Below are 27,083 nucleotides of genomic sequence, written 5' to 3'. Positions count from 1 at the left end.
TGGGAGACAGTTGTGAAAAAACGAATTAAGAAATGGCAGGTACCTACCTGCACAACGTAATGGGCAGCACTAGACAGTCTGATGTGGGACGTGAAGTGGGGGGGAGGGGGAGGGGGCATTAAGTTTGTAAAGGGTGCCCTTGGGAGCGAGAGGTAGGCGGGAGGCGTGGCTGTGTGTACAGCAATGTGATGTTAGCTCAAGGTGGAGGCCAGGCTGGAGCTTGCCATGGGCAGGAGGCCAAGGCTTGGGACTGGGCTATCCAAGATCCAGAGCCTCAGCCTTGCAAACCTTGAAGTTGAAAACCTGTGGATGACTCCTTGCCTAAGGACACCTCCCTGCTTTGCGCCACCTGTGGTCCCCGGCAAGAGTCACCTCTCATAGCTTCTATAGCAGCCTCTTAGACTTTCTCTCTAGCTTATAAACTTTCTGAAGCTAGGAATTATGTGTATCTACATGTTCTCAGAGCCTGGCCTTGTGCCTGCACACATTTGATGCCTCCATTTCTGGGTGAATGAATTTTATTAATTATCTAGATTACAGCTACAACAGACTCGTTATATAGACTTTGGGCCTCACGTGTGTGTGTGTGTGTGTGTGTGTGTGTGTGATCATATAAACTAGTATTTCTAAAATTATACATGCTTCCTTTATTGTTTTCCAAAATTCACATTTTTTGATGAATAAGAGTATGCAAAATACACTGCTTTCTTCCAAATATTAATTATTGCAAGGTGCCTGTGTAATCAGTGAACCGGGCATCTCCTATGGATATTAATTTAGATTCTACCAAAAAGAGCTTGAGCTTGGTTAATAAAAAAAATTTTTTTTAACTTTCAATCTAATTAATTAAAGACAAGGAACAATGTTCATTTCAGTTATCCAAATAAGCATTTGTGGATCCAGAGAGATTATTTTCAAGTAGAGTAGTATGATCACTTTAAAGTATCTATTTATCTTTTTCTCATATGGTGCCATAAATAAGAAAAGCTTTACTCAAGCCCATGAAAGATAAATAATACAGGGACAGAAAATGCAAGACTTAACTTGTTGGTTACATTACTCTTTATGTTTAAGCTTTCATTCTGTTCATTGATTGGATGATTCCTTTTTTGTTTATCCCCCATTATCTTGGCCTTCCTCACTGCAGATAAGTGCCTTCTGAGTGCCTAACAGGAACATCCTACTTATAGAGTTTGAAATCAACAGAAAACTCAAATAGGTACAACTTTTCTTTATAATTTGCTCTCATGAGAAAGCAGTGGCAAGTAGTCAAGCTAATATCAATGATTTCAAAGTGCAGTTTCCAAACAGATGTAGGAATTAACTTCAGATAACCACAAAATATAAAATGGCAAAGATATTGACAAAAAGAAAAGTCCGTTTGGAATTCTAGTGTCTACCTTTCAGACTGGTTATTTGGAATGGATTCCTACATACAGATAATGAACTGCAACTCTCTAAGCCTGTTTGACCCCTTGTTACTACCCTGTGTGTGCTGATGTTCTATCCCCGTAATATGGCCTAATTATCATGAAAATCTATGACTGTGGTTCCTCTGATCTCCAGGAGACTGTTTTATACGTCTCTACTGATAGTTTATGATGTATTGTGCTATAGTCCCCTCTGTTGACTCATCTCCTGTTTATGACCCTGTATTCTGTATGCAATATCAGTCATACCTCACTAGCTTTGCCCAATCTCTGGTTTGGGCTTCTCTGACCTGCTTTGACCATTTGCTACCCAAAGCCCAACATAACATACTGCACTAGGGGCTTAATGTGCTGCTCATTTGCCTACTTACTCTCAAATCCATTTATTCCTTGCCATTCTCTTATTCTGTCTGTTTGGAAGGAAGCTGATTCCTGCCAACTGCATTTCCTAGACTCACTTGACCATGCCAAAAAGGAATTGGGACAATGAAAGATAAAAAGATAAATTAGGAACACTTGCAGAAGAAGAAGAGAAGCCAAGGTTATTTTCCTCCTTTTCTGATTCAGGGGGCTTCTCCCACAGCGACTGCCTCTCTGTGATTCTCATTCTAGGTCCATCTGGGGACGGTGGCTCTAGGCCTCTGTTAATCCAGCCAGTCTGTTGGTCTCTCCAACCCTAGGGATGGAGGGTAGAGGCTTCCTGCTGTTGCTTCTCACTGAGGTTCCCTTCCTTCCCCAGTTCGGCTTTCTGGCCCGTCCAACACCTTTGTAACCAGTTCCTCGTATTAAGTTCCCTCAACCAAACTACCTCACTTGGGCTCTGGTTTCTACCTGGTCTCCAGAGACAATACCTGGGGAATTATTAGGCTAAGAACCAAATGATCGTCATCATCACAGAAGAACTCAGGTAGGTATTTCAAGGCTCACATCCCAAAATACACAGCAGAGATATAAAATAACTAATGAACATGCTGTTGGAAATATATAAATGGAAACAAGGTCATTTAATTTTTTTAAACGGAACCTTCATTTCGTTCTTATCTTCATTAATAATCTCCCATCAATAAAGAAACCATGGGGAATGGAACAGAGTGAACGAAGGACCATGCCCACGCTGAGTCCAAAATACCAAGCAGATTCGCCTGCACAAAAGAAAGCAAGATGTGATCAGCACCCAGTATAAGTAACAAAGTACATTTAGCGCTGTTAATGGCAAATGGCAATGGAGACTTCTGCTGCTCTCTCCCCAGAAACTCTCTCTCATTAATTTAATCTTTCCATGACACAAAAGCAGTCACACTTGTCGTGTGGAAGAAAGAGCCCAGGATAGTTGTCAGTGGCCCAAATGGCCTTGGAGTGAGCCGTCCTTCAAGGTAGGTTTCAAAATCAGAGTTTTGTGCTTTGGAAAACGTGGAAGCTGTGGTTTCATGAACTTGGGTAGGATTCAGTTCATGGTGTCTCGCTTCTAAGTAAATTCTTTTCTGGTTTTGTTGAAATGGAACAGAACTAGAAGCTACAAGGGGGTGGGGGAGGGCTAGTGTTATTCTTCAAACAGTGATGGGCTGTATGTTAGCTTCCTGGCACCGCCGTAACAAAGGACCACAAACTAGGGGGCTTAAACAACAGAAATGTATTGTCTCACGGTTCTGGTGACCAGAAGTCTGAGATCAAGGTGTTGGCAGGGTTGCTTCCTTCTGAGGGCTCCGAGGGAAGGATCCATTCCAGCCCTCTCTCCTAGTTTCTGGTGACTTGCTGGAAATCTTCAGGTGTTCTTGGGCTGGCAGAAGCATCATCCGATCTCTGTTTTTGTTTTTACAGTCAAATCTCTACCATTTGGTGGCATTTAAGGTCACACATATGTAAAGAAAGTTCAGCATTTCTTGTACATTTACTTTTGTGGCCTGAAATGTATACCTGCTACTCGATGGAAACAGGAGATCTGGGTTCAGATCAGGAGTCTCTCTGCAAGCTGTGTGTGCCACTGGACAGTTACTCAGTGTTTGTGAACCTTGGGTTACTCATCATTAAAATGGGGATGTTAACATTAGGTTGAACATATGAAACTGACGTTTTTGTAAGTCAAAAATCATTGAGTATTGACAATTTCATATGATTCAACTTAATACCTACTTCACAGACATAAGGAAAAAATTAAATAGAATAATATTCTAGCACTGTCCCTGGTGTTCAGTAAATGCCTAATAAGCACATGATTTATTAAAAGATATGTAAATAAAACCCTGTGGCCTAATGGTCATAGTATAATCTGAGCTTGTAATATCTACCCCTTGCCATACAGAACATGAAATGCCTATCAGGAGTTCTCTTTTCTCCCTACATCCCTCCTTCCTTCTTTCTTTTCTCCTTCTTTCTTCTTAAAGTTTAATTCTTATTCTCTTTCTTCGTCTTCAATTTTATTGCTTAATGTTTTAAATAGCTAGTATGTTTTCATGGTTCAAAAACCAAAAGGCATAAAAAGAAAACATCTATAACATCCCTGTCCTCCATCTGCCCAGAACACTATTTTTTATACATCTTCCTGATGTTAAGCACATTTAAATATGTGTTCTTCTGTGTGAGTTCTAAAAATAGCTTTAAAATATCTGTATTTCTATGAATACAAATATATATACGTATATATGTACGTATATATATATATACATATATATATCTGTAGTCCAAGACTATCAGTGTGTGAACAAGAAACTGAGGCCCACAGAAATCCAGGATGCCCCGGGTCACTCTCAAAATCAGTAGCAAGGCTCGGACACTAATTACACTTAGCCAGCACTCTACGAGGCCTCACGTTACAAATATCAACTTTAAATGTAAATAACCTATTTTGTTAGGCAAATAGGACCTTATTTATTTATTTGGTTTATGGGCAATGGAAGCCAGGTCAGAGTACCTCATTATTCATGGCTTTGTACTTGTGAATTCTCCTACCTGCTAAAAATTTACCTACAGCCCCAAAATCAATATCCATGGCATTTTCATCGTCATTCCCAGAGATGAGCAGAGGGGCCAAAAATTGGAGTTGCTGATTATACACATTCCCAGGTGAGGTCAAACAAGGTGCCGCTTGGCCTTCTTGTTTCGGGTCTCATACTATAAACAAGTGTCCTCTTTGTGGTCTATCTGACGCTATGTTTTTCACATTTTTGTGCTTTTTGTGGAGATTTTGGTATTTAAAATGGCCCCCAAGGAGAGTGCTGCAGTGCTGTCTCCCACTCCTAAGCATAAGACGGCTATGATGTGCCTTACGGAGAAAATACAGTGTTAGATAAGCTTCTTTCAGGCACGAATTATAGTGGTGTTGGCCGTGAGTTCAATGTTAATCAACAATATACATTGAATAATGTGTCTTTAAACAGAAACACACATGGAACAAGATATGGGTTCAGTTGACAAAAACGTTGTGACCAGAGGCTCACAGGAACCTCACCCTGTATTCCCCATAGGAAGAGTGATTCAGTATTTGCTAATTCAGTGTTCACAGCAACTTTATAGAATTTAACTACTGCGAAAAACGAGAATCGACTGTATTTTAGAGTACAACATATAAAGTCAAGTTTTCCTATCTTACTTTTTAGTTCCTAGTGTCAGTTTGGTTTAAGTGCTCTTTAAATATGATAGCTGTGCTATCATAGCCCACATTCTTGAGTTAAAAAAAATTAAAGCTTTTATTGGCTGCAAAAATGGCTCCTAAGTGCAATTTTGGAAGGGATGGATTTAAAGCCATTGTTGGTTTGAGCGGTTCAAATATCTTGCTAATTTCATAGCCTTTGAACCACTTATGAAATAGCAGTAGCTACCAAGTTTGCAGTTCCTTTAGGAGTGTTTATATTTCTTATTAGCATTAAAGAAGAAATCTACAATAATCTTCACTTGGCAATTATGAGTGCATGTCATTGTATCAACAACATGGCATTCAACCTTATTTTGCCATTAATAGAAAATGCAGTTTTTATGTGAATTATAATAAAAACCAAGTATTGCTTAGCAAGTTTTTCCTCGTTATCCCAAGCACTGCCATGATTTATGTTCCAGTATATAACATATACGTTATATGTTGTGTTGTAGAGGAATGAGTATAATTCCTTGTGATTTGTTAAAATGTAGATATTTCCAGGAGGGACAACATACTAAACTTTATCGATTTCTTTTTGTTGCTTTATATCATTTTGGACCATTGTACTTTATAGAGAAAGACAATTTTGGCCAGTCATGCCTCAGTATAAATGAGATTACCAGATGTTTTCCTGACTACAGATTCTTCCAGAAGGCTTTGGTGGAGAGAAATGGGTCGGTGGGAGTGGAAAAAAGAGTTCAGCAAGAGACAGTGAGCTAATCTGTGTAAGTGGCCTGTTACGGGTTGAATTATGTCCTTTTCAAAAAGATATGTTGGCATCCTAACCCCCCAGTACCTCAGAATGTGACTGTATTTGGAGATAAGGTCTTTACAAAGGTAATTAAACTAAAATGAGACCATCAGGATGGGCACTAATCCAGTATGACTGTTGTTCTTATTAAAAGGGGAAATCTGGGGACTTCCCTGGTGGCCCAGTGGCTAAAACTCTGCACCCCCAATGCAGGGGGCCCAGGTTCAATCCCTAGTCAGGGAACTAGATCCCACATGCCACAACTAAAGATCCTGCATGCTGCAACTAAAAGATCCCACATGCCACAACTAAAGACCCCGTATGCCGCAGCTCAAGATCCCACATGCCACAACTAAAAGATCCCACATGTCACAACTAAAGATCCTGCAACTAAAGATCCCACACGTGGCAATGAACATCCTGCAGGCCACAACGAAGATCCTGCATGCTGGAGCTAAGACTTGGTGCAGCTAAATAACTAAATATTTTTTAAAAAATAAAAATAGAGGGCTTCCCTGGTGGTGCAGTGGTTGAGAGTCCGCCTGCCGATGCAGGGGACACGGGTTCATGCCCCGGTCCGGGAAGATCCCACATGCCGCAGAGCGGCTGGGCCCGTGAGCCATGGCCGCTGAGCCTGCGCATCCGGAGCCTGTGCTCCGCAACGGGAGAGGCCACACAGTGAGAGGTACAGCAAATAAATAAATAAATAAAAATAAATAAATAAATAATAAAAGGGGAAATCTGGATACAGAGACCAGGTGCACGCGCGCGCGCGCGCGCACACACACACACACACACACACACACACACACACACACAGAAGGAAGATTTTCTTTTCTCGCCACTTCCCTAGAATTGTGCCTGGGAGGTGCCTCAGGCCCAGCTGCCCCAGTTCTCCCCAGTCATTCCTTCCTTGCTGGCAGGGGATGGGAACTCTGGAATCTCACTGCTTTTACCTCAGCTTGTGGGGCTCATGTCCCTCTCTGCTCTCTGGCAGGATGTATACCTCACAGACCACTTTCTCTGAAACCCCTAAGTCTACTCACCACTAGCTTCCTCACTGGCTCCCCTGGATCCAGACCCTTGCTCGTCTCAAGAAACAGAAAAGTCTGACTGACACACTGTACACAAAGTCTCGAATCCTTTCAAGGCATTGGCTTTGATATTTCAAAAGCTTAATCTTTTGCTTTCCACAGACTCTTAAACTCTTCCCTACTTATGATTTTGAAGTCTATTTTGAAATGCAAAAATATCAGGAATCAGCTCTCTGTTTCCTTTCATTCTTTTCTTAAGGCAATAAAGGCAAAATAATTAGTAGCCTGAAGGTTGAGGGTGCAGGGAGGGGTAGAGATAACAGGAAAGAACAGATAGGAAAGAGGGGAACATCAGTTAATGTTCAAAATACTGTCCTCCCACATATATTTGTTGTTCTTTTCTTACCACAGCTTCTCAGGTAGTTCTCAAACTTGAGGATGAAGCAATTATACTCCAATAAAGGTGTTAAAAAAAAAAAAGCAAAAAACTCGAGCATGTCCAAGAACTATCTAGTAGAGTTGCACAGACCCCATTCTCTTCAAAGAAGACTACTTTGGACCAATGGAAGCAGTTAAGCCATTATATTACTTTTCACCTGTGGGCACATCCAGATTGAAATAGGAACTTGCAATCTTATAAATAGAAGGAAATTTTTTAGGTAAATAAGACTGAAATTTATTTTTCAACCAAGAGTTGAAGAGCAACCTGGCACTGGCTGAACAGCAAAGCCTCTTGAGACTGCAGCTCTGTGGCCCTATGGCTTTGCCTGTGAAGCAGGCAGCTGGGGTGCTGGGCCCTTATTGAGGCAAGACTCACATAAGACAGAAATCCTTCAAAATGACCTGACAGATCAGAGAGGAGTCAGGCAGATTGTTCTGCTGTGCTGCATCTAAATTGCAAAGGAGAAGAGAGACAGGGGAAATGGTGTAATTAGAGGCATTTTAAGCTCCCTCGTAGGAGGAACAGCAAAATATTCTATATTTGAAATCGTAGTGGGAACTTGAAGTTCTAAGGTAGTGGGGAGAGGGATAGGGAACAAGGAGAAAGGAAGAATTAAAGGAAGAAGGCGCCATGTGCTCTCAGACTCGGAGAGAAAGTGTTTGATCAGACACTTCGAAGAATCTGAAGGCACAGTTCTAGGAGAAAGGAGTAGTAAAATCCCATTTCTCCGAAGTACAATGAGAGATGTAAGGCTAGAGAAGAAAGAACAAGAGATTGAGGGGTAGGGGTCGAGGGCGGGGTTGACAGGGCAGAAAGGACTAAAATGAAAGGTTGAATATTTACAAGGCATCAAATAAAAATTGATTTTTTTTAGTAAAATTATTTCACTGTACAGAGTCTCTAGGCATGCCATTAATGTTTAATTTATTGTAGATTATACTGTTTTATCACACTATGTATTTTTTTTCTAAAAATGCTTTACAAAGTGCTAACCAATCTTCTTGGCCACGGTTCAGAGTACAATTGTGGAGCCTTATATAGACTTAGAGAGTTTCCCCTTCTGAAGGCTAATATTGATCTCTACCTGATCCTGCCAAGCTGGGGATATAAGCATGAGTTGTTTCTTCAATGAAGAGCAACTCTCAAAACTGCCCTGGTTCTTAGAGGAGAGGCAAAAACACCAATGTTGCAAGTTTCTCCTGTAAAAGCTTTCTTGGACAAGTAATCCCTCACAGTTGTATAGCACTTTATGCTTTTAAAGCACTTTCAGATGCATTGTCTCATTTGAATTTTAGTGAATTGTATCATAAAGGGCATTTTCTATATCATGTGTTTTTACATACTGCTTTTTCCACCATCAAAACCAATAAAAGGGCTTCCCTGGTGGCGCAGTGGTTGGGAGTCTGCCTGCCGATGTAGGGGACACAGGTTCGTGCCCCGGTCCAGGAGGATCCCACATGCCGTGGAGTGGCTGGGCCCGTGAGCCATGGCCGCTGAGCCTGTGCGTCTGGAGCCTGTGCTCCGCAACGGGGGAGGCCACAGCAGTGAGAGGCCCGCGTACCGCAAAAAACAAAAAACAAAAAACAAAAAAACAGTGAAACATTAGACATGGTTAATTAGATTCTTATACCCTAAATACTCAGCCTTTCACTGTTTTCATTTAGTTTTTGTTTTTGTTTTCTCTTTCCTTCTAACTAGAGAGCATTTTATGCTGTGGTCAGTTCTCTCGACGGTCCAAATTTCTAGTCTTTCACTTAGCAAAGTAACACAAGGCCTCTAAGACCTAGAAACTAAAGTCCAGGTTGGGGTGGATCTCTGGGGCTCTGTGTCATAGCCAGCTGCCCAGGTCATTCACTGGTAGTGTGAGAGTCACTGTGTCCTGTTAATGCTGTTGAAGGACATCAGAAGCTATCAACCAAAGTTTTAGAGCCAGCCTAGACCAGACTTTGAACTCTGGATTTACCACTTAATAGCTGTGTGGCATCCTCTTTAAAGTGGTGATATCCACTTCATGTCAATTTTAAAGTTTCTAAGTACAGTAGAGTTCCTGCCATACAGTAGGCATTGAATGAATGTTCATTCTACTCCTTACTTCAGAGAAGGAAGACTGTTGAAAATTGGAGTCACCCACAGTTTACGTGACAAGGACTGGGGTTTGATCTTCTTGACAGAAGTAGAGATGGGAAGGCCACCCTCAATCCCCAGGGTAATTTTGTGCATTGCTAAACTCTGACCAGTCCACCAAGCCTGCTGAAACCAGGGCATCTGCTGACACCCCAGTGGATGCCATAGTCCCCATCAGGCAGGTCATGAGGTATCTACACACCATAATCCCAAAATGACCCCAATGCATACCGTATTCCCAAAGAAGACTAGGCCAGCCAACCCCATAATTACACAACAGCAGATGCAGGTATCACCAGCCACCCAGCATCTCTCAAGACATTTTGCTTTCCTAATATGGGTCAGAAACAGTTTGAGTGTTTTTGCTTTAAAAGATCTACTTCCTTTCTCTTTTCCTAAACCTCACCCCTGAGGAGCTCCTAGACCTGTTCCTCTGTCTGGGTCAAGTTCCCTGCTTTACCGCTCAGCACGCAGTCTTAGGTCTCCAACAGTTTTTTTTGTTTTGTTTTGTTTCGTTTTTCCTTTAACAGCATATACGAAGAACTAGTGTCTTAGCCTCTGGGGAAAAGTCTTGGTCTTTATCCCCCTTTGGAAGAAAGCAAACAGAAGCTCTCCACGAACTTAACTTGATAGTTGCTGATTCTTTGCCTCAAGGAGAGAACCAAGCTGGGAGAACTGGACTGGAAGGTCAGAAGAATTTGCTTCCCCAAGACAAATGATCTCTCTGTGACAGACAGTGGCTCAGGTTCAACAAGCATGCATAGAGTACATACATTGGCCAAACACTGCACTGGATGCCAGGATATAAAGGTGAGTAGAAAACGGTCCTTATCCTAGCCTTCAAAGCCTACTTGAAGAATAAATGAAACCTATGATACAACCTGTCATGATTGTGACTGATGCTAAAAAAGGCTCAAAATGAAAAGTGCTCTGAGTCATAGAGGGGAAGTCATCAGCTCTAATGGGAGGAAAGGGAGCTAAGAGAAGGCTTCACACAAGGGGTAATACTGATGCTAATTAGAATCTCCATGTTGGTTCTAGCCAGCAGTTATTTTGTGAAAATGAAATAAATTATGGAGTTTATTGACATTTCTGGTCCGTACTTTTTTTTTTCTTAACAATCTTTTCAATTTATTCATAAATTTCTGTTTCACAAATGTGCACGTGCATATACGCATACGTGCGTGCATGTCTGTGTGTATATATGTATGTACATGAATATATTAAAGTACTGTGCTTTCTTTTGTGACTCTTGGTCCTGCCTCTCTGGCGAATTTCAAGCATTAAAATATGCTTGAAGCTATGCTTCTTCTACATAGATGATTTGTTCCAAATAAGCTGAAACTGGGTTCAGTATGCATTATATACATACCTCTTGTGACATTAATCCCCCAAATACCTTCCTTTTTTCCTTTTGAAGGCTTCCATCTTTATTTTCTGCTCCATATTTTCTTCACCATGCTTGTCATATAGTTTGCCAACATCCTGCAGCCTGTAACCCAGCAACGTGCCCCAGGATCCCTTACAAGAAATACCTGGAGAGGCCCAGTATTGTGTGGTCTTGTTATGCGGCCCTGGTTGTTACTTTCAAAGCTCCATGCAGGTCTGCAACTTCCCAACAGCTTTGTACGTTGGAGCTTGTTGCCATCTTGATTGTGAGGAGACGCTCTATTCCCTGCACTCCTCTCTCGATTGCCCTTAAGAGTATTTTCTGTTAATAGAATATTTGCTGGAGTTTTCCGTTTCAACCTGTCTACAGCTGCCTGTCCTTGAGCTGTCGCTGCGTCACACTGATCCGAGGAGAAGGGATTGTTCCCGCTCACGTTTTCATAGGAAGAGAGCTTGAAGTAATGTAACCTGGTAAAGATTCCTTAACTGAACCCAAAACTCTACTTACTGTGCAGTTCCTGTAAGCGTCCTCCCTAGCTGCCGCTACTTCATCATTTTATGTCCATTCTTGGGGAGTAGGGCAGCCTTGGTTGAAGCTCACCTCACTCCCCTCTATTATGTAGGCCACAAAAGCACTTTACAAACTATAATGCATTATGCAAACATGGAGTCTTATTGTAATTATGCTAGAAACAGCCACCCGTTAAAGAGTAGTCTGTCTGCATAGATCACACCCATCTCTCCATCCTTTATCACCGTTTATGTGAACTGCTTTGGGACTAAGTTGCCTTACTGTTCCTTGCAGTCAAGAGGCTACCCGTGTGACAACACAAGAGACCAAAAGAGACTTCAACTTTTTAGGAATATCCCTGTATTTTAAAATACATATATAATGAACATTGATTAATTCTGGGTACCGGTATATTTTTTAGTATCATCTATGGTTTTTTCTGCATTTGTAAATTTAAAAAATTAAAAATCCTCCCTGAGCAGAACTGTATACCTGCTAAAACATACATAATTAATGTACAAGAACAGGAACCCAATTCTGCTGAATCGACTGGCTCCTAAAGGTAACTTCTAAATCTTCCACATTTACCTTTTTTCTTTAAAAAAATGTGCATTTTCTAGTTTTTCTTAGCATCCCCTCCCCTATTTATGCTGAGACTACCCACTGTGCTTGTCAGAGCATATTTATAATAGTAGGCAACTGGAAACAATAGGAAGCAGATGCAGACACTGAGAATTTAAGTCTAATGACTGATGGTGTGTTGATGAAAACATGTTAATTTTTTTTTTAATTAATTAATTTATTTATTTATTTTTGGCTGTGTTGGGTCTTCGTTTCTGTGCGAGGGCTTCCTCTAGCTGCGGCGAGCGGGGGCCACTCTTCATCGCAGTGCGCGGGCCTCTCACTTTTGCGGCCTCTCTTGTTGCAGAGCACAGGCTCCAGGTGCGCAGGCTCAGCGGCCATGGCTCACGGGCCTAGTTGCTCCACGGCATGTGGGATCTTCCCAGACCAGGGCTCGAACCCGTGTCCCCTGCATTGGCAGGCAGATTCTCAACCGCTGCGCCACCAGGGAAACCCCCATGCTAAATTTTTAAAGTGGCATTTTGAATTGTATACTATACAACGATTAAAATGAGTTAAGCATTGTATATATACTGTGCATGTATGGGGGGGATAAAATTGGGAAGGAATATGAAGAAACAAAAATTACCATACAGTAGGGAAATTATGGGTGACTTTAAAAAATTGCTTGTAAAAATTTAAAGTCTATTAGCTATAAAGAAAAATGAATGTGCTTCCATTTATGTCTTCATGCCATTGAGCTTTGTACTTTCTTTTGTGACTCTTGCTTCTGCTCTTCTGGCATGTGTGCAAGTGTTTAAGTGTTATTTACGCTCCTTCTGTTATAGTACATTCTAGCTATAAATGGTGATTTTTTTCCACAGAGGCTGAAAATGGGTCAGTGTGCAGACCCCCGTTCCTTCCTCCTTAATTTTCATTTCTGTGAAGTGTGAGCTGTACTGTTAATCACCTTAAGAATCAGCCTTGCCTCACATTCCCTGTTGCTCTCCTTCCTACAGCCCTGGGAGTGTAGTGAGGAGACCCTGCTAGGAAACGTCCTCTTGAAATTTAGCGCTTCATTTCTTTGCATGGATGGCCCAGTCTTGGTGCAAAATTAAAAATCACCTTCCTGATTCTCGCTTTGGTGTATCCCGTCATTCCTCTTAAGCCACCAGGCTATTATTTTTTACCCTTTTATGGTATGCTGTGTGCCTTGTGAGTCATGCTCCTGGAACATTTTGCTTGCTTTGCAGTACGAGTGACCCCAAAATCTGAGAATTTCAAAATGCTAGTGTTTCCCAATTCCCAGCAGTTTTTTGTTTTTAATTTATTTTATTTATTTATTTTTGGCTGTGTTGGGTCTTCGTTGCTGTGCGGGCTTTCTCTAGTTGCGGCGAGCGGGGGCTACTCTTCATTGTGGTGCACAGGCGTCTCATTGCGGTGGCTTCTCTTGTTGCAGAGCACGGGCTCTAGGTGCGTGGGCTTCAGTAGTTGTGGCGCATGGGCTCAGTAGTTGTGGCTCACGGGCTGTAGAGTGCAGGCTCAGTAGTTGTGCTGCATGGGCTTAGTTGCTCCGCGGCATGTGGGATCTTCCCGGACCAGGGATCGAACCTGTGTCCCCTGCACTGGAAGGTGGATTCTTAACCACTGCGCCACCAGGGAAGCCCCCGCAGCAGTTGTTTTGCTTTAAAAATGTCAGCACTGATATATAATACATGGATATATAATATATATGAATATATGTAAATATGTTTATATTATATGTATAGGGATGCCAACGTATGCATCAAAAATATAAAATCATGTATTAGAATGGTAAACACTGAATTAAGGAGAGATGTTTTGTTGTAATGATAAACACTGACAAAGAGAAATAGAGTCAGTCCTTAGTATACAGGCCCTTAATGGATTGGCAATGCTTTTTTTTTTTAAGGGGAGCAAATATGTTATAATGTTAAGATTTGATAAAACCAAGTGGTGGAGGTATATGTGTTCCTATACTAGTCTCTATTATTGTCTGCGTGCACAAACTATTTCACAATTTTTTTTATGTTGTTTGAACTTCTTCTTTTTTTTTTGCCGCTCGGCTTGTGGGATCTTAGTTCCCCAACCAGGGGATTGAACCTGGGCGCATGGCAGTGAAGTCACCAAGTCTTAACCGCTGGACCACCAGGGAAGTTACTGCTAAACTCCTTATTCCGTTGTGCTGGTACCTTTGCATTGAAATCTTACAGAAGACAGCAGTGAGAGCATTTTGGAAGTGGAACGGGAGGGGACCCTATACAAAGTGGGGAGTTGAGAGATACAGGTCATAGTTAATGGAACAAGAAACAAAAGGGCATATAGTAAGAAAATTACAAAGAGGAACTAAAGTGCATTACCTAAAATTACAATAGAGGACTTAAAAATAGTGAGACATTCATACTGAGAGGGGGGAGGGTCTAAGTGAACTAAGTACTCATGTATCAGAATGGGAAGGAAGTCCACAGAAAGTCTGTCTGATAAACAAAGAAGTGGCAATATGACTATTATTTGAGGGATAGGGAAGTAACCACCCAAAAGAATTAAAGAACTGTAGCTGTTGAAAAGTTAAACTTGGTTGCTTCCCAAGTGTGGGTCTAGTAGGGTTTGGGTGGAAGGCAAAGGGTGGGGTAGGGCTGGGATGTCGCAGCGGGGCATTCTTACCTTTTGCAATAAGCTTTTCAGCACCATTGATTTTTTTTTACTTTATAAATGTGCACACATACTGCTTTGATTTAAAAAAAAAAGTTTTAAAGATGAACACAATAGGGACTTCCCTGGTGGTCCAGTAGCTAAGACTCCACGCTCCCAATGCAAGGGGCCTGGGTTTGATCCCTGGTCAGGGAACTACATCCCACATGCCGCAAACTTAAGAGTTTGCATGCCGCAACTAAAAAGATCCCACATGCTGCAATGAAGATTCGCGTGCCACAACTACGACCCAACACAGCCAAATAAATAAATATTCGGGGGGAAAAAAAGATTAACACAATAGTAAGACCATCAGACCCAAGAAAATATCCCCCTCTTCAATAACCTGATCAAGTTACTATGTTAGCTATGTTGTCTGCTTGCGAATAAATTGTTTTCCTCCTCAATTTTCAGTTGCTATCCTAGAATTATCCTTTGTTTTTCTTTCTCTGTTTCTTTCCCTTCTTTTAATTTTTACCCTCTGCAAACATTTTAGAAATAATTTCTCTATACAGAAATTTGAAAGCTACTTATCCATTTATGGAAAGTTTGTTTCTGATGGACTATTCAATGAAACAAGGAGGAAAATTCAACTGACTTAAAACATGCCTTTGGTAAGGATATAGAAATAGAAGGTAGAGCCAGGGAGCTGGAGGGATAGGGAATAGAGTAGCTGCTAATGGGATTTTTGGGGGGTGATGAAAGCATTTTAGACTTAGAGAGTGGTGATAGTTGCACATCTTTGGGAATTTATTAAAATGACTGAACTGGGGATGTCCCTGGTGGCGCAGTGGTTAAAAATCCGCCTGCCACTGCAGGGGACATGGGTTCAAGCCCTGGTCCGGGAAGATCCCACATGCTGTGGAGCAACTAAAGCCTGTGCACCACAACTACTGAAACCTATGCACCTAGAGCCCACGAGACACAACTACTGAAGCCTGCGCACCTAGAGCCCGTGCTCCGCAACAAGAGAAGCCACTGCAATGAGAAGCCCGTGCACCACAAAGAAGAGTAGCCCCCACTCACCACAACTAGAGGAAAGCCCACGCGCAACAACGAAGACCCAACGCAGCCAAAAATAAATAAATAAATAAATAAATTTAAAATGACTGAATCGTACACTTTAAAGTAGTGAATTTTATGTACGTGAAATGTATCTCAGTTTTTTGTTTGTTTGTTTTTTGTTTTTTTTTGCGGTACGCGGGCCTCTCACTGTTGTGGCCTCTCCCGTTGCGGAGCACAGACTCCGGACGCGCAGGCTCAGCGGCCATGGCTCACAGGCCCAGCCGCTCTGTGGCATGTGGGATCTTCCCGGACCGGGGCATGAACCCGTGTCCCCTGCATCGGCAGGCGGACTCTCAACCACTGCGCCACCAGGGAAGCCCTATCTCAGTTTTTTAAAAAGTTAATGAAAAATACTACAAGGGAATAAATTAAAATGATAATCATATTATACTTGGGGAGTATTTTTTTCTATCACGTACTTCCCTAAAGTTTTGGTAATGTGATACTACTTACATAATTTCAGAAATATTTTAAAGTAACATCATTTTCCTCAGTGTGTGGTACTATCTTCATGTGTCTAGTTTTTCCTCCTAATGTCATAACATTTTTAATTTTCTCCTGTACTCAAAAGTGCATAATTATTCACGTCTTGATCAGTTTTATTTATAGTTTTGGGTTTGGTGTTACTCTCATTCTTGTTTGGCTTTTTCTTTTCATCATTTTGATGCTGCCAGATTGGTACTTGTGGTTTGTTCTTTCTTCAGTTTTCTTCACTCACTAGAACACTTTACTGCTTTCCTTGAGAGCTTTCCCTGAAACACCTATAAATGCCTTAACCAAATTGTGACTTCGTGAAAAAGGAGCTGGATTTTTCTGCCTTGAATCGTTCCTCAGTCTAATCAAAGCTGGCAGGAAATCTGGAGGAAGGGGAAAAGAAGCACAGGGAGAGTACGAGGAGGAAAAACTGATATTTATTGAGCTCGTTTATGTTCCAGGCTCTGCCCATGCATTTTCTCAATACTACCTCTAGCCTGAGAGTATTACCCTCTTCATTTCAATGTAGTGTCCAGGGCTCAGATAGGTTAAGCAACTTGCTCCAGGTCACACAGCTGGTAAATAGTAACGGCAAGTATCAGACCCAGTTCTGTCTAAATTCAAAGCCAGTGGTCTCTCCCCTACACCTTCATTTTTAGTTAGCTCAATTCTATTGAGACACATTGCCAAGATGGCCTCCAAAAGTTTATATCAACTTATAACAATAATTAGTGGATTTTCATGTTTATTGGTCATTTATATATTTGCCATTAGTAGATTCTTTTATGTGTATTAGGTACTTATATAATTTCTTCTCTGAATTTCCTGCTTATTCCTTTTTCCTGTTCTCCTACTGTGTTATATGTTGTTTATGATTCTTATTGACTTGCAGCACCCTCTCTATATCATGGCTAATGTTTTTTTTTTCTGTTATGATTATGTTTTCTTAGACTGCCATTCATTTCCTTTGTTTATTGTACTTTTACATGTAAAACGATTATACTTGTTCACATTTTAGTCTGTGTTCTATATGGTTGCAGGGTTACTGTTACTCTAAGAAATTATTTTACCACCCTGAGGTTATAAAAACATTTCTGTGAATTTTGTTCTTAGTAGTTTTCACATTTTCTTTTTTATTAAAAAATATTCAGGTCTTTGATCTACCTGAAATTGAGCTTAGTATGTAGTATGGGAGGGAATTAACATTATTCTTTCTTTTAACAATAACCAGTTTATCTTTCTCTTAAACAATAACCAGTTGTCCCAAACCAACTCATTTTACTTTATATACTGATTTTGTATGCAACCTTTGTGGAATACTAAATATACACACACACACATATATATATACTAAATTGAGATACATGCATATACAAGAATCTGTTTCTACGGATGGCCAACAGGCACGTGAAAAGATGCTCAGCATCGCTGATTATTAGAAAAATGCAAATTTACAATGAGGGCTTCCCTGGTGGCGCAGTGGTTGAGAGTCCGCCTGCTGATGTGGGAGACACAGGTTCGTGCCCCGGTCCGGGAAGATCCCACGTGCTGTAGAGCGGCTGGGCCCGTGAGCCATGGCTGCTGAACCCGCGCGTCCGGAGCCTGTGCTCCGCAACGGGAGAGGCCACAACAGTGAGAGGCCTGCGTACAGCCAAAAAAAAAAAACAAAAAAAACCGAAAAAACTACAATGAGGTATCACCTCACACCAGTTAGAATGGCCATTATCAAAAAGTCTACACATAATAAAACCTGAAGAGGGTATGGAAAAAATGGAACCCTCCTACACTGTTGGTGGGAATGTAAACTGGTGCAGCCACTATGGAGAACAGTATGGAGGTTCCTTTAAAAAACTAAAAATAGATCTACCATATGACCCAGCAATCCCACTCCTGAGCAGATATCCAGAAAGACAAAAACTCTAATTCAAAAGTTATATGCACCCCAATGTTCATAGTAGCACTATTTACAATAGCCAAGACATGGAAACAACCTAAATGTCCATCAACAGATGAATGGATAAAGAAGATGTGGTACATATATACAATGGAATATTACTGAGCCATAAGAAGGAATGAAATAATGCCATTTTCAGCAACATGGATAGACCTAGGGATTGTCATACTAAGTGAAGTAAGTCAGACAGAGCAAGACAAATATCATATGATATCACTTATATATGGAATCTAAAGATATGATACAGGGACTTACCTGGTGGTCCAGTGGTTAAGAATCTGCCTTCCCATGCAGGGGAAGCTGGTTCGATCCCTGGTCAGAGAACTAAGTTGCCACATGCTGCAGGGCAACTAAACCCATGTGCCACAACTACTGAGCCGGCGTGCTCTGGAGCCCGTGTGCCACAACTAGAGAGCCCACGTGCCTCAACTACTGAGCCCGCGTGCTCTGGAGCCCATACACCACAACTACTGAGCCCACACGCCACAACTAGAGAGAAGCCCACACGCCACAAAGAAAAGCCCATACACCGCAACAAAAGATCCTGTATGCCACAACGAAGATCCCATGTGCCGCAACTAAGGCCCAACGCAGCCAAATAAATATTAAAAAATAAAAATATGATACAAATGAACTTGTTTACAGAACAGAAATAGACTCAGACATAGAAACAAACTTATGGTTACCAAAGGGGAAAGGGGTGGGGAAGGAGGGATAAATGAGTTTGGGATTAATAGATACACACTAATATATTTAAAATAGATTAAAAATAAGGACCTACTCTATAGCACAGGGAACTCTACTCAATATCTTGTAATAACCTATCACAGAAAATAATCTGAAATAAATATGTAGATATGAATCACTTTGCTGTATACCTGAAACTAATACAACATTGTAAATCAATTAAAAAAAAAGAATCTAAATTTTCTAGTCTGTTCCATTAATTTTTTGGCTTATTCTTAAACGAGTACTACGCTGTTAATTTTGATATTTGATAGGACAAATCTCATCTTCTTGCAATATCTATTAAATAAACAAATCTCACAAATAAATAAATAAATTTTCTACCCAACGATGCTAAAGGACTTGCTCAAATTCATGTATAATTTAGAGATAGAATCCAGAGAATAATCTCACTATCTTGAGTTTGGGTCATGTATTCATTTTCTTTAACAGACTTTTATTGAGTGCCTACTATATGCCAGAAGCTGTTGTAGCTTCTGAGAATCCAGCAGTGAAGGAAACAAAAAAAATTATGCCCTCGTGGGGGTAATACATATTATTTTTATAGATAATATATATATAGGTAATATTATAGGTAGTACAAATAGGTATGTTCTCTATATACCTCTGCTAAATTTCCTAATTTTTGAGAAATCTTAGTTATTCCTTCAGCATAATTGGAAGAGCTGGAATCGTGCACTTTATATTTCACAGCTTCTTTTCCTTGCATAAATTCTACAGTTTCATTTCTCTCTCGTTTTTTTTTTTTGTTTTTTTTTTTTTTTTGCGGTACGCGGGCCTCTCACTGTTGTGGCCTCTACCGTTGCGGAGCACAGGCTCCGGATGCGCAGGCTCAGCGGCCATGGCTCACGGGCCCAGCCGCTCCGCAGCATGTGGGATCTTCCTGGACCGGGGCGCGAACCCGTGTCCCCTGCGTCGGCAAGTGGACTCTCAACCATGCGCCACCAGGGAAGCCCCATTTCTCTTCTTTTAATGCAAAGTAGTTTCTCTTCTATATTCAAGTTTGGTTTCTAAAAACCTCTTTGTAGAGAATTCATTGTTGAGGAGCTTAAAACTTTGTGAGGAAAGTTAAGGTCACAGTTAAACTAGAAAAATACATATTTTCCTTAAACAGTGCTGTAATTAAAATAATACATCTAGCACACATAATGCATCTGAAATTAGTAATTTTCCTTCACCATGCCTTGCTCAGGGGGAATTTTTCAGAACTTCTCTTCAATGAAGTTTCCAAAGTTTCAGAAGATGCATGATTATATTATTTAAGAGCACATAATATTCATGATGAGTCTTTTTTCCTCCATAAGTTCTGATCATTACATTTCAAATTTTATGACTTGGAATAATTGAATCCCAATATCTAGTATCAACATGACCCCAAAGAAAGTGACTTGACAGGAGTTAAATGTAATTATATGTTTGGGCTCTGAAGTTGTACAAATCTGGATTCAGAACCAGCTTTGCCACAGAATCACTGTGTGACCTTGGGCAGGTGAGGTCGCCTCTCTAAATTAGGATCTCCACCTATAAATTGGTAAGAATAATAATAGTGCTTCATAGATTGTTGAGAACATTAAATAAGCAAGAACATGTAAAGTTAACAGCTTAGTGCTTGTTACGTGATATATGTTAAATAAATGTTAGCCAGTACTATTGTTACTGAGGTGTTTGGCAATATCCTTTCACTACAAAGAACAGTGGTTCATTTGGGTGGTGGAAGTAGGGGTACTGTGAGGATATTTGTGGAAGTAAAGACTTTAAGAATCTTCCTGGAATTCAGGAAAAATGATGGAGTCAGTCCTCGTGGACACTGGCAGTCATTCAGCAACTAGAGGCATCCAGTGAAGAGTTGCCAATCTGAGTCATCTTTTTGCCTTGGCAAGTTCAGGGATCCCATAATTGCAGTGACTCAGCATCCCTCCATCTGCCCTGCCACTATTCCTATTTCTACCCACCAATTTCTCAACTCTCCTATGAATACCTGGTGATTTTAGTTTGTCTTTTCTGATAGCTTAAAGCTTCAACTTATTCACAACTTGTCAGTTCAATGTCAAATTTCTAGGAGATAGTGGTGCCTGCTTGACCGAAAATATCCCTATTTGGACAGAGGTTCTATGCCAAACCTCCTCATAGGCCATAAACCCATAAAATTGGTTGCTTTGGGATTACATGCTCCTTCCTGGTTCCAGTCAGCTGAGGTAGGAGAACTGAGAGCTAAGGGATTAGGGAAGGGTGGGAGAGGTCACATGGTGTGGAACATGACTCTTCTCTCAGTAGGAGCCACAGGTTTTGTGGTTTCTCCAAACGGGGCCATGTGATGACTGGCTTGCCCATAACCTATACCTTGGATAAATTATGTCTAATCTATTCAACATAGCAAAAAAAGAAATGTATCACTTCTTCCCTCCATTCATAGTTATTTTCTTATTTTGGTTGGTTTCAAACTTGGCACAAAATGGGGAAATTATTGGCTCAGAGGCTACAGGAAAAGTGAAAGTGTAGATGGCCAAACCCAGTCTTTCTTCCCGTATTACTTTGCTTCTTGTTTTAAAATTATACCCTATTTCTTTGCTCTCTGATCCCCATAAACTGTGACTCTAACCTTGAGTGACCTAATGCTCTCTCAGTGACCTGTTTCCAGTTTACAAAACACTTGGCCCATATATATGTTTTATTTTTAGCTCCCCTAGCCTTCCTCTGAACTCCTTTTACTTCCTTAAAGTCTTAATGTTTTAATTCCTTTACTCTCAGGACTCAACGTTACTTCCTTTTCCTAAAATAGTTCGGTACCTGCTATGATGCTTCTCATTTACTTTGTGCTTTACCTCCATATTTTCCCTGGAAGTCTTTCCTCTCACTTTTTCCTTGCCTCTTTGTCATTGAGCTCAAGAAGCTGCTAGAGTAAGTAATCTTGGTACTGTTTCCTCAACAAAGGTTTGTTTTGGCAATCGTCCACTTTTTCTTTTCTTTCTTTTTTTTTTTTTTTTGTGCCACACTGCCTGGTAGGTGGGATCTTAGTTCCCCAACCAGGAATCACACCGGCACCCCCTGCATTGGAAGCGTGGAGCCTTAACCACTGGACCACCAGGGAAGTCCCCATTCTTATTCATTTTTTTAAAATAAATTTATTTTTTCATTTATTTATTTTTGGCTGCGTTGGGTCTTTGTTGCTGCGTGCGGGCTTTCTCTAGTTGCAGCGAGCAGGGGCTACTCTTCGTTGCAATGCTCGGGCTTCTCATTGCAGTGGCTTCTCTTGTTGCAGAGCACAGGCTCTAGGCACGCAGGCTTCAGTAGCTGTGGCACACAGGCTCAGTAGTTGTGGTGCATGGGCTTAGTTGCTCTGCGGCATGTGGGATCTTCTCGGACCAGGGATCAAACCCGTGTCCCCTGCATGGGCAGGCAGATTCTTAACCACTGTGCCACCAGGGAAGTCCCATTATTCATTTATTTTTATCTTCACCATTTTCTGAAATTGATGAAAGTGAAATTCATCTTCTTGTTTTTATTCTATTGCCCCCTTTATCTCATTCTTCTCTTACAGAATCAGTTAATTCTTCTGCATTCAAATGGCAAATAATACCAGATACTGCCTGTGTTAATTTGCTAGGGCTACTATGACAAAGTACCATGACTGAGTGGCTTAAGCAACAGAAATTAATCTTCTCACAATTCTGGAGGTTGGAAGTTTGAGATCAGGATATTAGCAGGACAGGCTTCTTCTGAGACCTCTCTTTGGCTTGTAGATGGCCATCTTCTCTCTGTTTCCTCACATGGTCTTCCCTCTCTGTGTGTTTGTCCTAATTTGCTCTTCTTATGGAGACACCAGTTGTATTAGATTAGGGCTCATAAGTAGTGGGAGAGCGACAGGAATCTGTGATTCCCAGGCACTTTCAGGTTTGGAATTCACTAGCCCTGAGGATCTTGATCAACTTGAATGTTTACTAGCTGTCCCTAAAGCTGCTTAACAACAGACTTGGGGCTTTGAGGTATCAGGCCATAAGAAATTTCATCTAGTCCTCTTGATAGGAACACAGTTATTTTTACAGGTAGGCCACTGAATGAACCAACGTGCTGCCACTTTTATCTTTTTCCTGCATTGAGCTGTGATGTGATAAAGTTATTTTGTTTTCATTAAATACAGTTTAAAAGACTATTGCTTTTAAAACAGTTTGAAAACAGTTGAGTGGTAGTGGAAGAGAGAGGGTCAGTCTTTGAAGACATACAGGCCAGGATTCGAACCCCAGTATTACCGCTTATCTCACGGCAACCTTGGGTGAGTTGCTTAATCTCTCGGAGTCTTGCTTTCTTTATCAGTATATGGTGGAAAGGACACCAGGCTAGGAGGTGACTGCAGATCCTTTGAGGTCATTGTTGCATTTCTAGTCCTTGGCATTTAGTTGCTCACAGAACATTGCTGAATGAGCTAATAATTTATATGTAAACTATCTAGCATAGCACCTGCTTAATAAGAGGGAGTTAGTGTTACTATTACTGCAAGCTTTTTCTCCTTTTTTTTTTTTTCATCATGCTCAAATACCACATGTGCTTGCACTTCAAATTTCAGAAAAGGATCATTTGAGGAGGTGTAGGGATTTGGGCAGGATTCAGTTGAGAGATAGCCAAAAGGGACTTTATTTTGACCTGTAACTTTTATAATTTTACAAGGAAAGTATATTCATGTATTATTCTATTAGAGAGAAAAATTTAAAAAGTAAATAAAAAACTTCCTTTACATCACCCATGAATGGTCTACCAGCCAACTTAGGAGCTTTTCTTGGATTTTTCATTTATAATTCTGCACACACACACACACACACACACACACACACACCAGACACAGCTTTCCATCTAATATATTTTCCTTTCCATTAAACAAGCTGCCTTGAACTGCCTTTTCCGAGGGAGAAATATGTAGATCTCTTCTTAGTCAGCAGCGCCTCACCCTCTGTCATCTAAACCCCTTGTTTTATCATGTTCAGAACAATTCCACTTAATTTACTTAAGGTTTTGATCTTACCTCGTGAAGGACTCTGGTTACCACATCTCTTTTTCTCCATGGTGAACACACAGAGTGTGGTGCTGTGTCCAGCCTGGGCAGAGAGTGGCCTCTTAACCCTTGAATCCTAAGTGACAGCCATCTGTCCAACATCCTCAGCCTGGCTGGCAGGACCCTCCAGCTTGGGCCTCACTTGCCCTAGTGTTCTTTTCCAGCCACGTGTAGGTAGACTTCTCAGCATCTCTAGTGTATGGTAAACCCCTTGGGTGTGGAACCGAAGCCTTCAAACTGTTTATGTCCCTTCAGCCCAATGGCGCCTTTCTCGTGAAGTAAATGTTCCTGTTGGATGACAAACTGGAATTTTGATCTTACATTTAAAAAAAAAAAAAAATTGGTTGTCACTACTTTTTATCTGTAATAAATAGAAGTTGTGGCCAAGAAGCAACTACCCATTTTTGTAACAAGTAATTTCCAATTGTCTACTGTTTTTCAAGGTTTCAGCTTCCCTTAGTCATGTACTTATCCTGAGCTCTACACTGAATGTCCTGTGTTTTTCCCCATCTATTAATTGGCTAAAGACATGTTTAACTTCTGCTCCTGCAGAATATGCTGATTTTTAGAATTTATTTTCAGTGACAACCACGTCACTGGATGAGAATATTTTACTGGAGAAATTTCAGCATCTCATTTTCTCACCCAGGGTGTTGGTTGGTTTGTTTGTTGTTGGTATTGCTTAGTAAAGACCACTGGCTTTTGGAAGCCCTGGGTTTGAATCCTGGATCTGCCGGTTAGTAGTATGTGGCTCTGGACTACTTATTTCACTTTTCTAAGGCTTATTTTATTTTTTTATAGTATTAAAAGAAAAAACTGGCCATATGTAATGATTGTGAGGATTAAATGAGAGAATGATGTTAAGGACTTAGCTCAGTGGCCAGTCCACAGATAATGCTTAATCAACAGTATCTATGATTATGATCAAGGTGGATATTATAAACTTTATTCATTCATTTATCCATCTATTCATCCAGTTATTATATCAAAGCCACTTCCCTAGGTACTATGGGGAAGCAAAAACGATTGAGACATTCATTCTTCCTGCTTTTACTAAATGTGTGTGTGTGTGTGTGTGTGTGTGTGTGTGTGTGCACTTTTACTATCTCTATATATTTAACTATGCAAACCATGGTGATATAAGTTATAAGCACTGTCAGTATCCATGGGTTTTTTTTATGTTAATCACTTAACCAACAAGCCTTTATTAAATATCCTTAATACTTGATACTCTGAGGAACTCAGAAGTACTATACACTCAGTAGTCCTTACAAGAGGTTTCTATGGAGATGTAGCTACATATATAACAAAGAAGGACTGTATATAATTGAGAAATTGCAGACTACAGAACAGTGGTTCTCAGCCTGCTCTCAGCCGGCCCGCATCCCAGCAACTGTGATTCACAGGGACACACCCTCAGTTAATCATGGTTGTGCCAGCACCTGCTCTGCCCCCCATTACTCAGCAGATTGCAAGAGTAAGTGTAGTGTAAAAACAGGGATAGCTCTGAGCTCAGTATTTTTGTTTTGTTTTAAGTTGATTATTAGCGAATTTCAGCACTTTCACTATCAGATAAAAATGATTTGGCTGAGATTGAGAAACAGTCAGAAAAGGGTCATAAAGTAAAATGCCTGCAGGGAGTGAGGTGAGCTGAATCTGAAAACCTACAGGAAGCCAACAGGGAAAAAAACCTCAGTGAGCAGGGATCCACTTGCCTTTTCAATGGGTCTGTGCCCACATCGCCCGAGGGAATCAAAGGACCCGTATTGCCAGCAACTCTGGTTTCTCAAACAACCCAGACATCTGGGATTTTATGTGAAATCTCTGGATTTTAATGTTGATTCAAACAATTTTAAAACGGTATGAGACACATCAAACACATCTGCTTTATCTCAAACCTACAGACCAAACTTTTAAGTTTTATACCCTAGTCAATAAAAATATGTTGAACATGCAATTCAGAATATAATTTATAAATTATGTACATGTACTCAAAATGTATGAATTGAATGTTAATAATGCCTTCTTTCTTTTAGGAAAAAAGTATATCTAAACGGATGTTCTCACATTTTCCTTCTTTACCCTAGAGCACCACCTTGGTGTGCTGTCTGGACCCTGGGTGCTGGAGGAGTTAAAGGTCATGGGTAAGTGACAAGACCTTCTCTCTTGTTCTCTCACCGCTGACACCCAAGATCCCAGTTCCCTTCCTCAAAGCAGCCACTATAAATAGTTGGGGGGGGTTTCTCCTGTATTTTTCATTGTATATTAATTTATTCAAAGGAGATGTATTAATAGCTACTATGGACCAGGCCCTGTTTTCAGTACTCGGGGTCTTCCCTCACGGGACTGTACCTGCTGTTAGGGGAGAGAGCTAATAAACAACTAAACATTCAATACACAATTAAATGTCAGGTGGTGATCAGTGCTATGAAGACAAGTAAGTCAGGTTGAGGTGAGAGACAAGGACAGGTAGGTGATGAAGGGGGAGGGAGAGTACAGAGACAGGAACCAGGAAAGGTCCCTCTGAGGAGCTGACATCTGAGCAGAGATCTGGGTGACAGGCCAGCCTCAGTATCTGTGAAAAGCACTCTAGGCAGAGGGACCATGAGTTGTAGTAAGAATGAGCTAGAACAGGACGAGCATGAGGTCAGAACCGGATCACAGGAAGTTGTGGAGACCTGGTGAGGAGTTTGGTTTTATTTGACCTGATGAAGAAAACTTGAAAGGTTTTGAACGGGGCAGGGAGGGTGAGGGGGATGATGTCGTTTAATTTCTCTTTTAACCGGATGCCTTGGGCTACTGTGTGGTGACCAGACCGAAGCAACGAGAAGGCTGCTGACCTAGTGTAGGCAAGAGATGATGGCTTTCCTAGGATTAGAGCAACAGAGGGGTGAGATACGGATGGAATCAGGATTTTTTTTTTTTTTTTTTTTTTGCCCCTCTGCCCACAGGATCTCAGTTCCCCGACGGGGGATTGAACCCGCACCCGCTGCAGCGTGGAGTCCTAACCGCTGGACCACCAGGGAATTCCCAGAATGGGGATTTATTTTGAAGGTAAACTCCACAGAACTTTCTGATGAATTTTTCTGTGCAGATACAAGCCTATATTTATATTTGCCGCTCCTTCCCTTTTTAAAATGCAAATAATAGCTTAGTATACAAACTATTCTGCATTTTGCTTTTTGTCACTTGATGTTAGACAGACACTGTTGCG

General features: G+C 41.0%; 1 long non-coding RNA gene across 1 annotated transcript in view; it reads left to right on the top strand.

Moving 5' to 3' along the window:
• Positions 1-26,878, top strand: part of LOC114896715 — a 46,664-nt gene extending 19,786 nt beyond the window's left edge. The window contains exons 2-4 of the long non-coding RNA XR_003793887.1: positions 9,943-10,222; positions 25,957-26,013; positions 26,821-26,878. This is a non-coding gene — a long non-coding RNA (uncharacterized LOC114896715). The remainder of the gene's footprint in view (positions 1-9,942; positions 10,223-25,956; positions 26,014-26,820) is intronic.
• Positions 26,879-27,083: the final 205 nt, after the last annotated feature.

This window comes from Monodon monoceros, unplaced genomic scaffold, assembly GCF_005190385.1.
Source record: "Monodon monoceros isolate NGI ecotype Baffin Bay Population unplaced genomic scaffold, NGI_Narwhal_1 Super_Scaffold_16, whole genome shotgun sequence".
NCBI classification, from domain to species: Eukaryota; Metazoa; Chordata; class Mammalia; order Artiodactyla; family Monodontidae; genus Monodon; species Monodon monoceros.
This window is presented reverse-complemented; position numbering and strand designations above follow the sequence as displayed.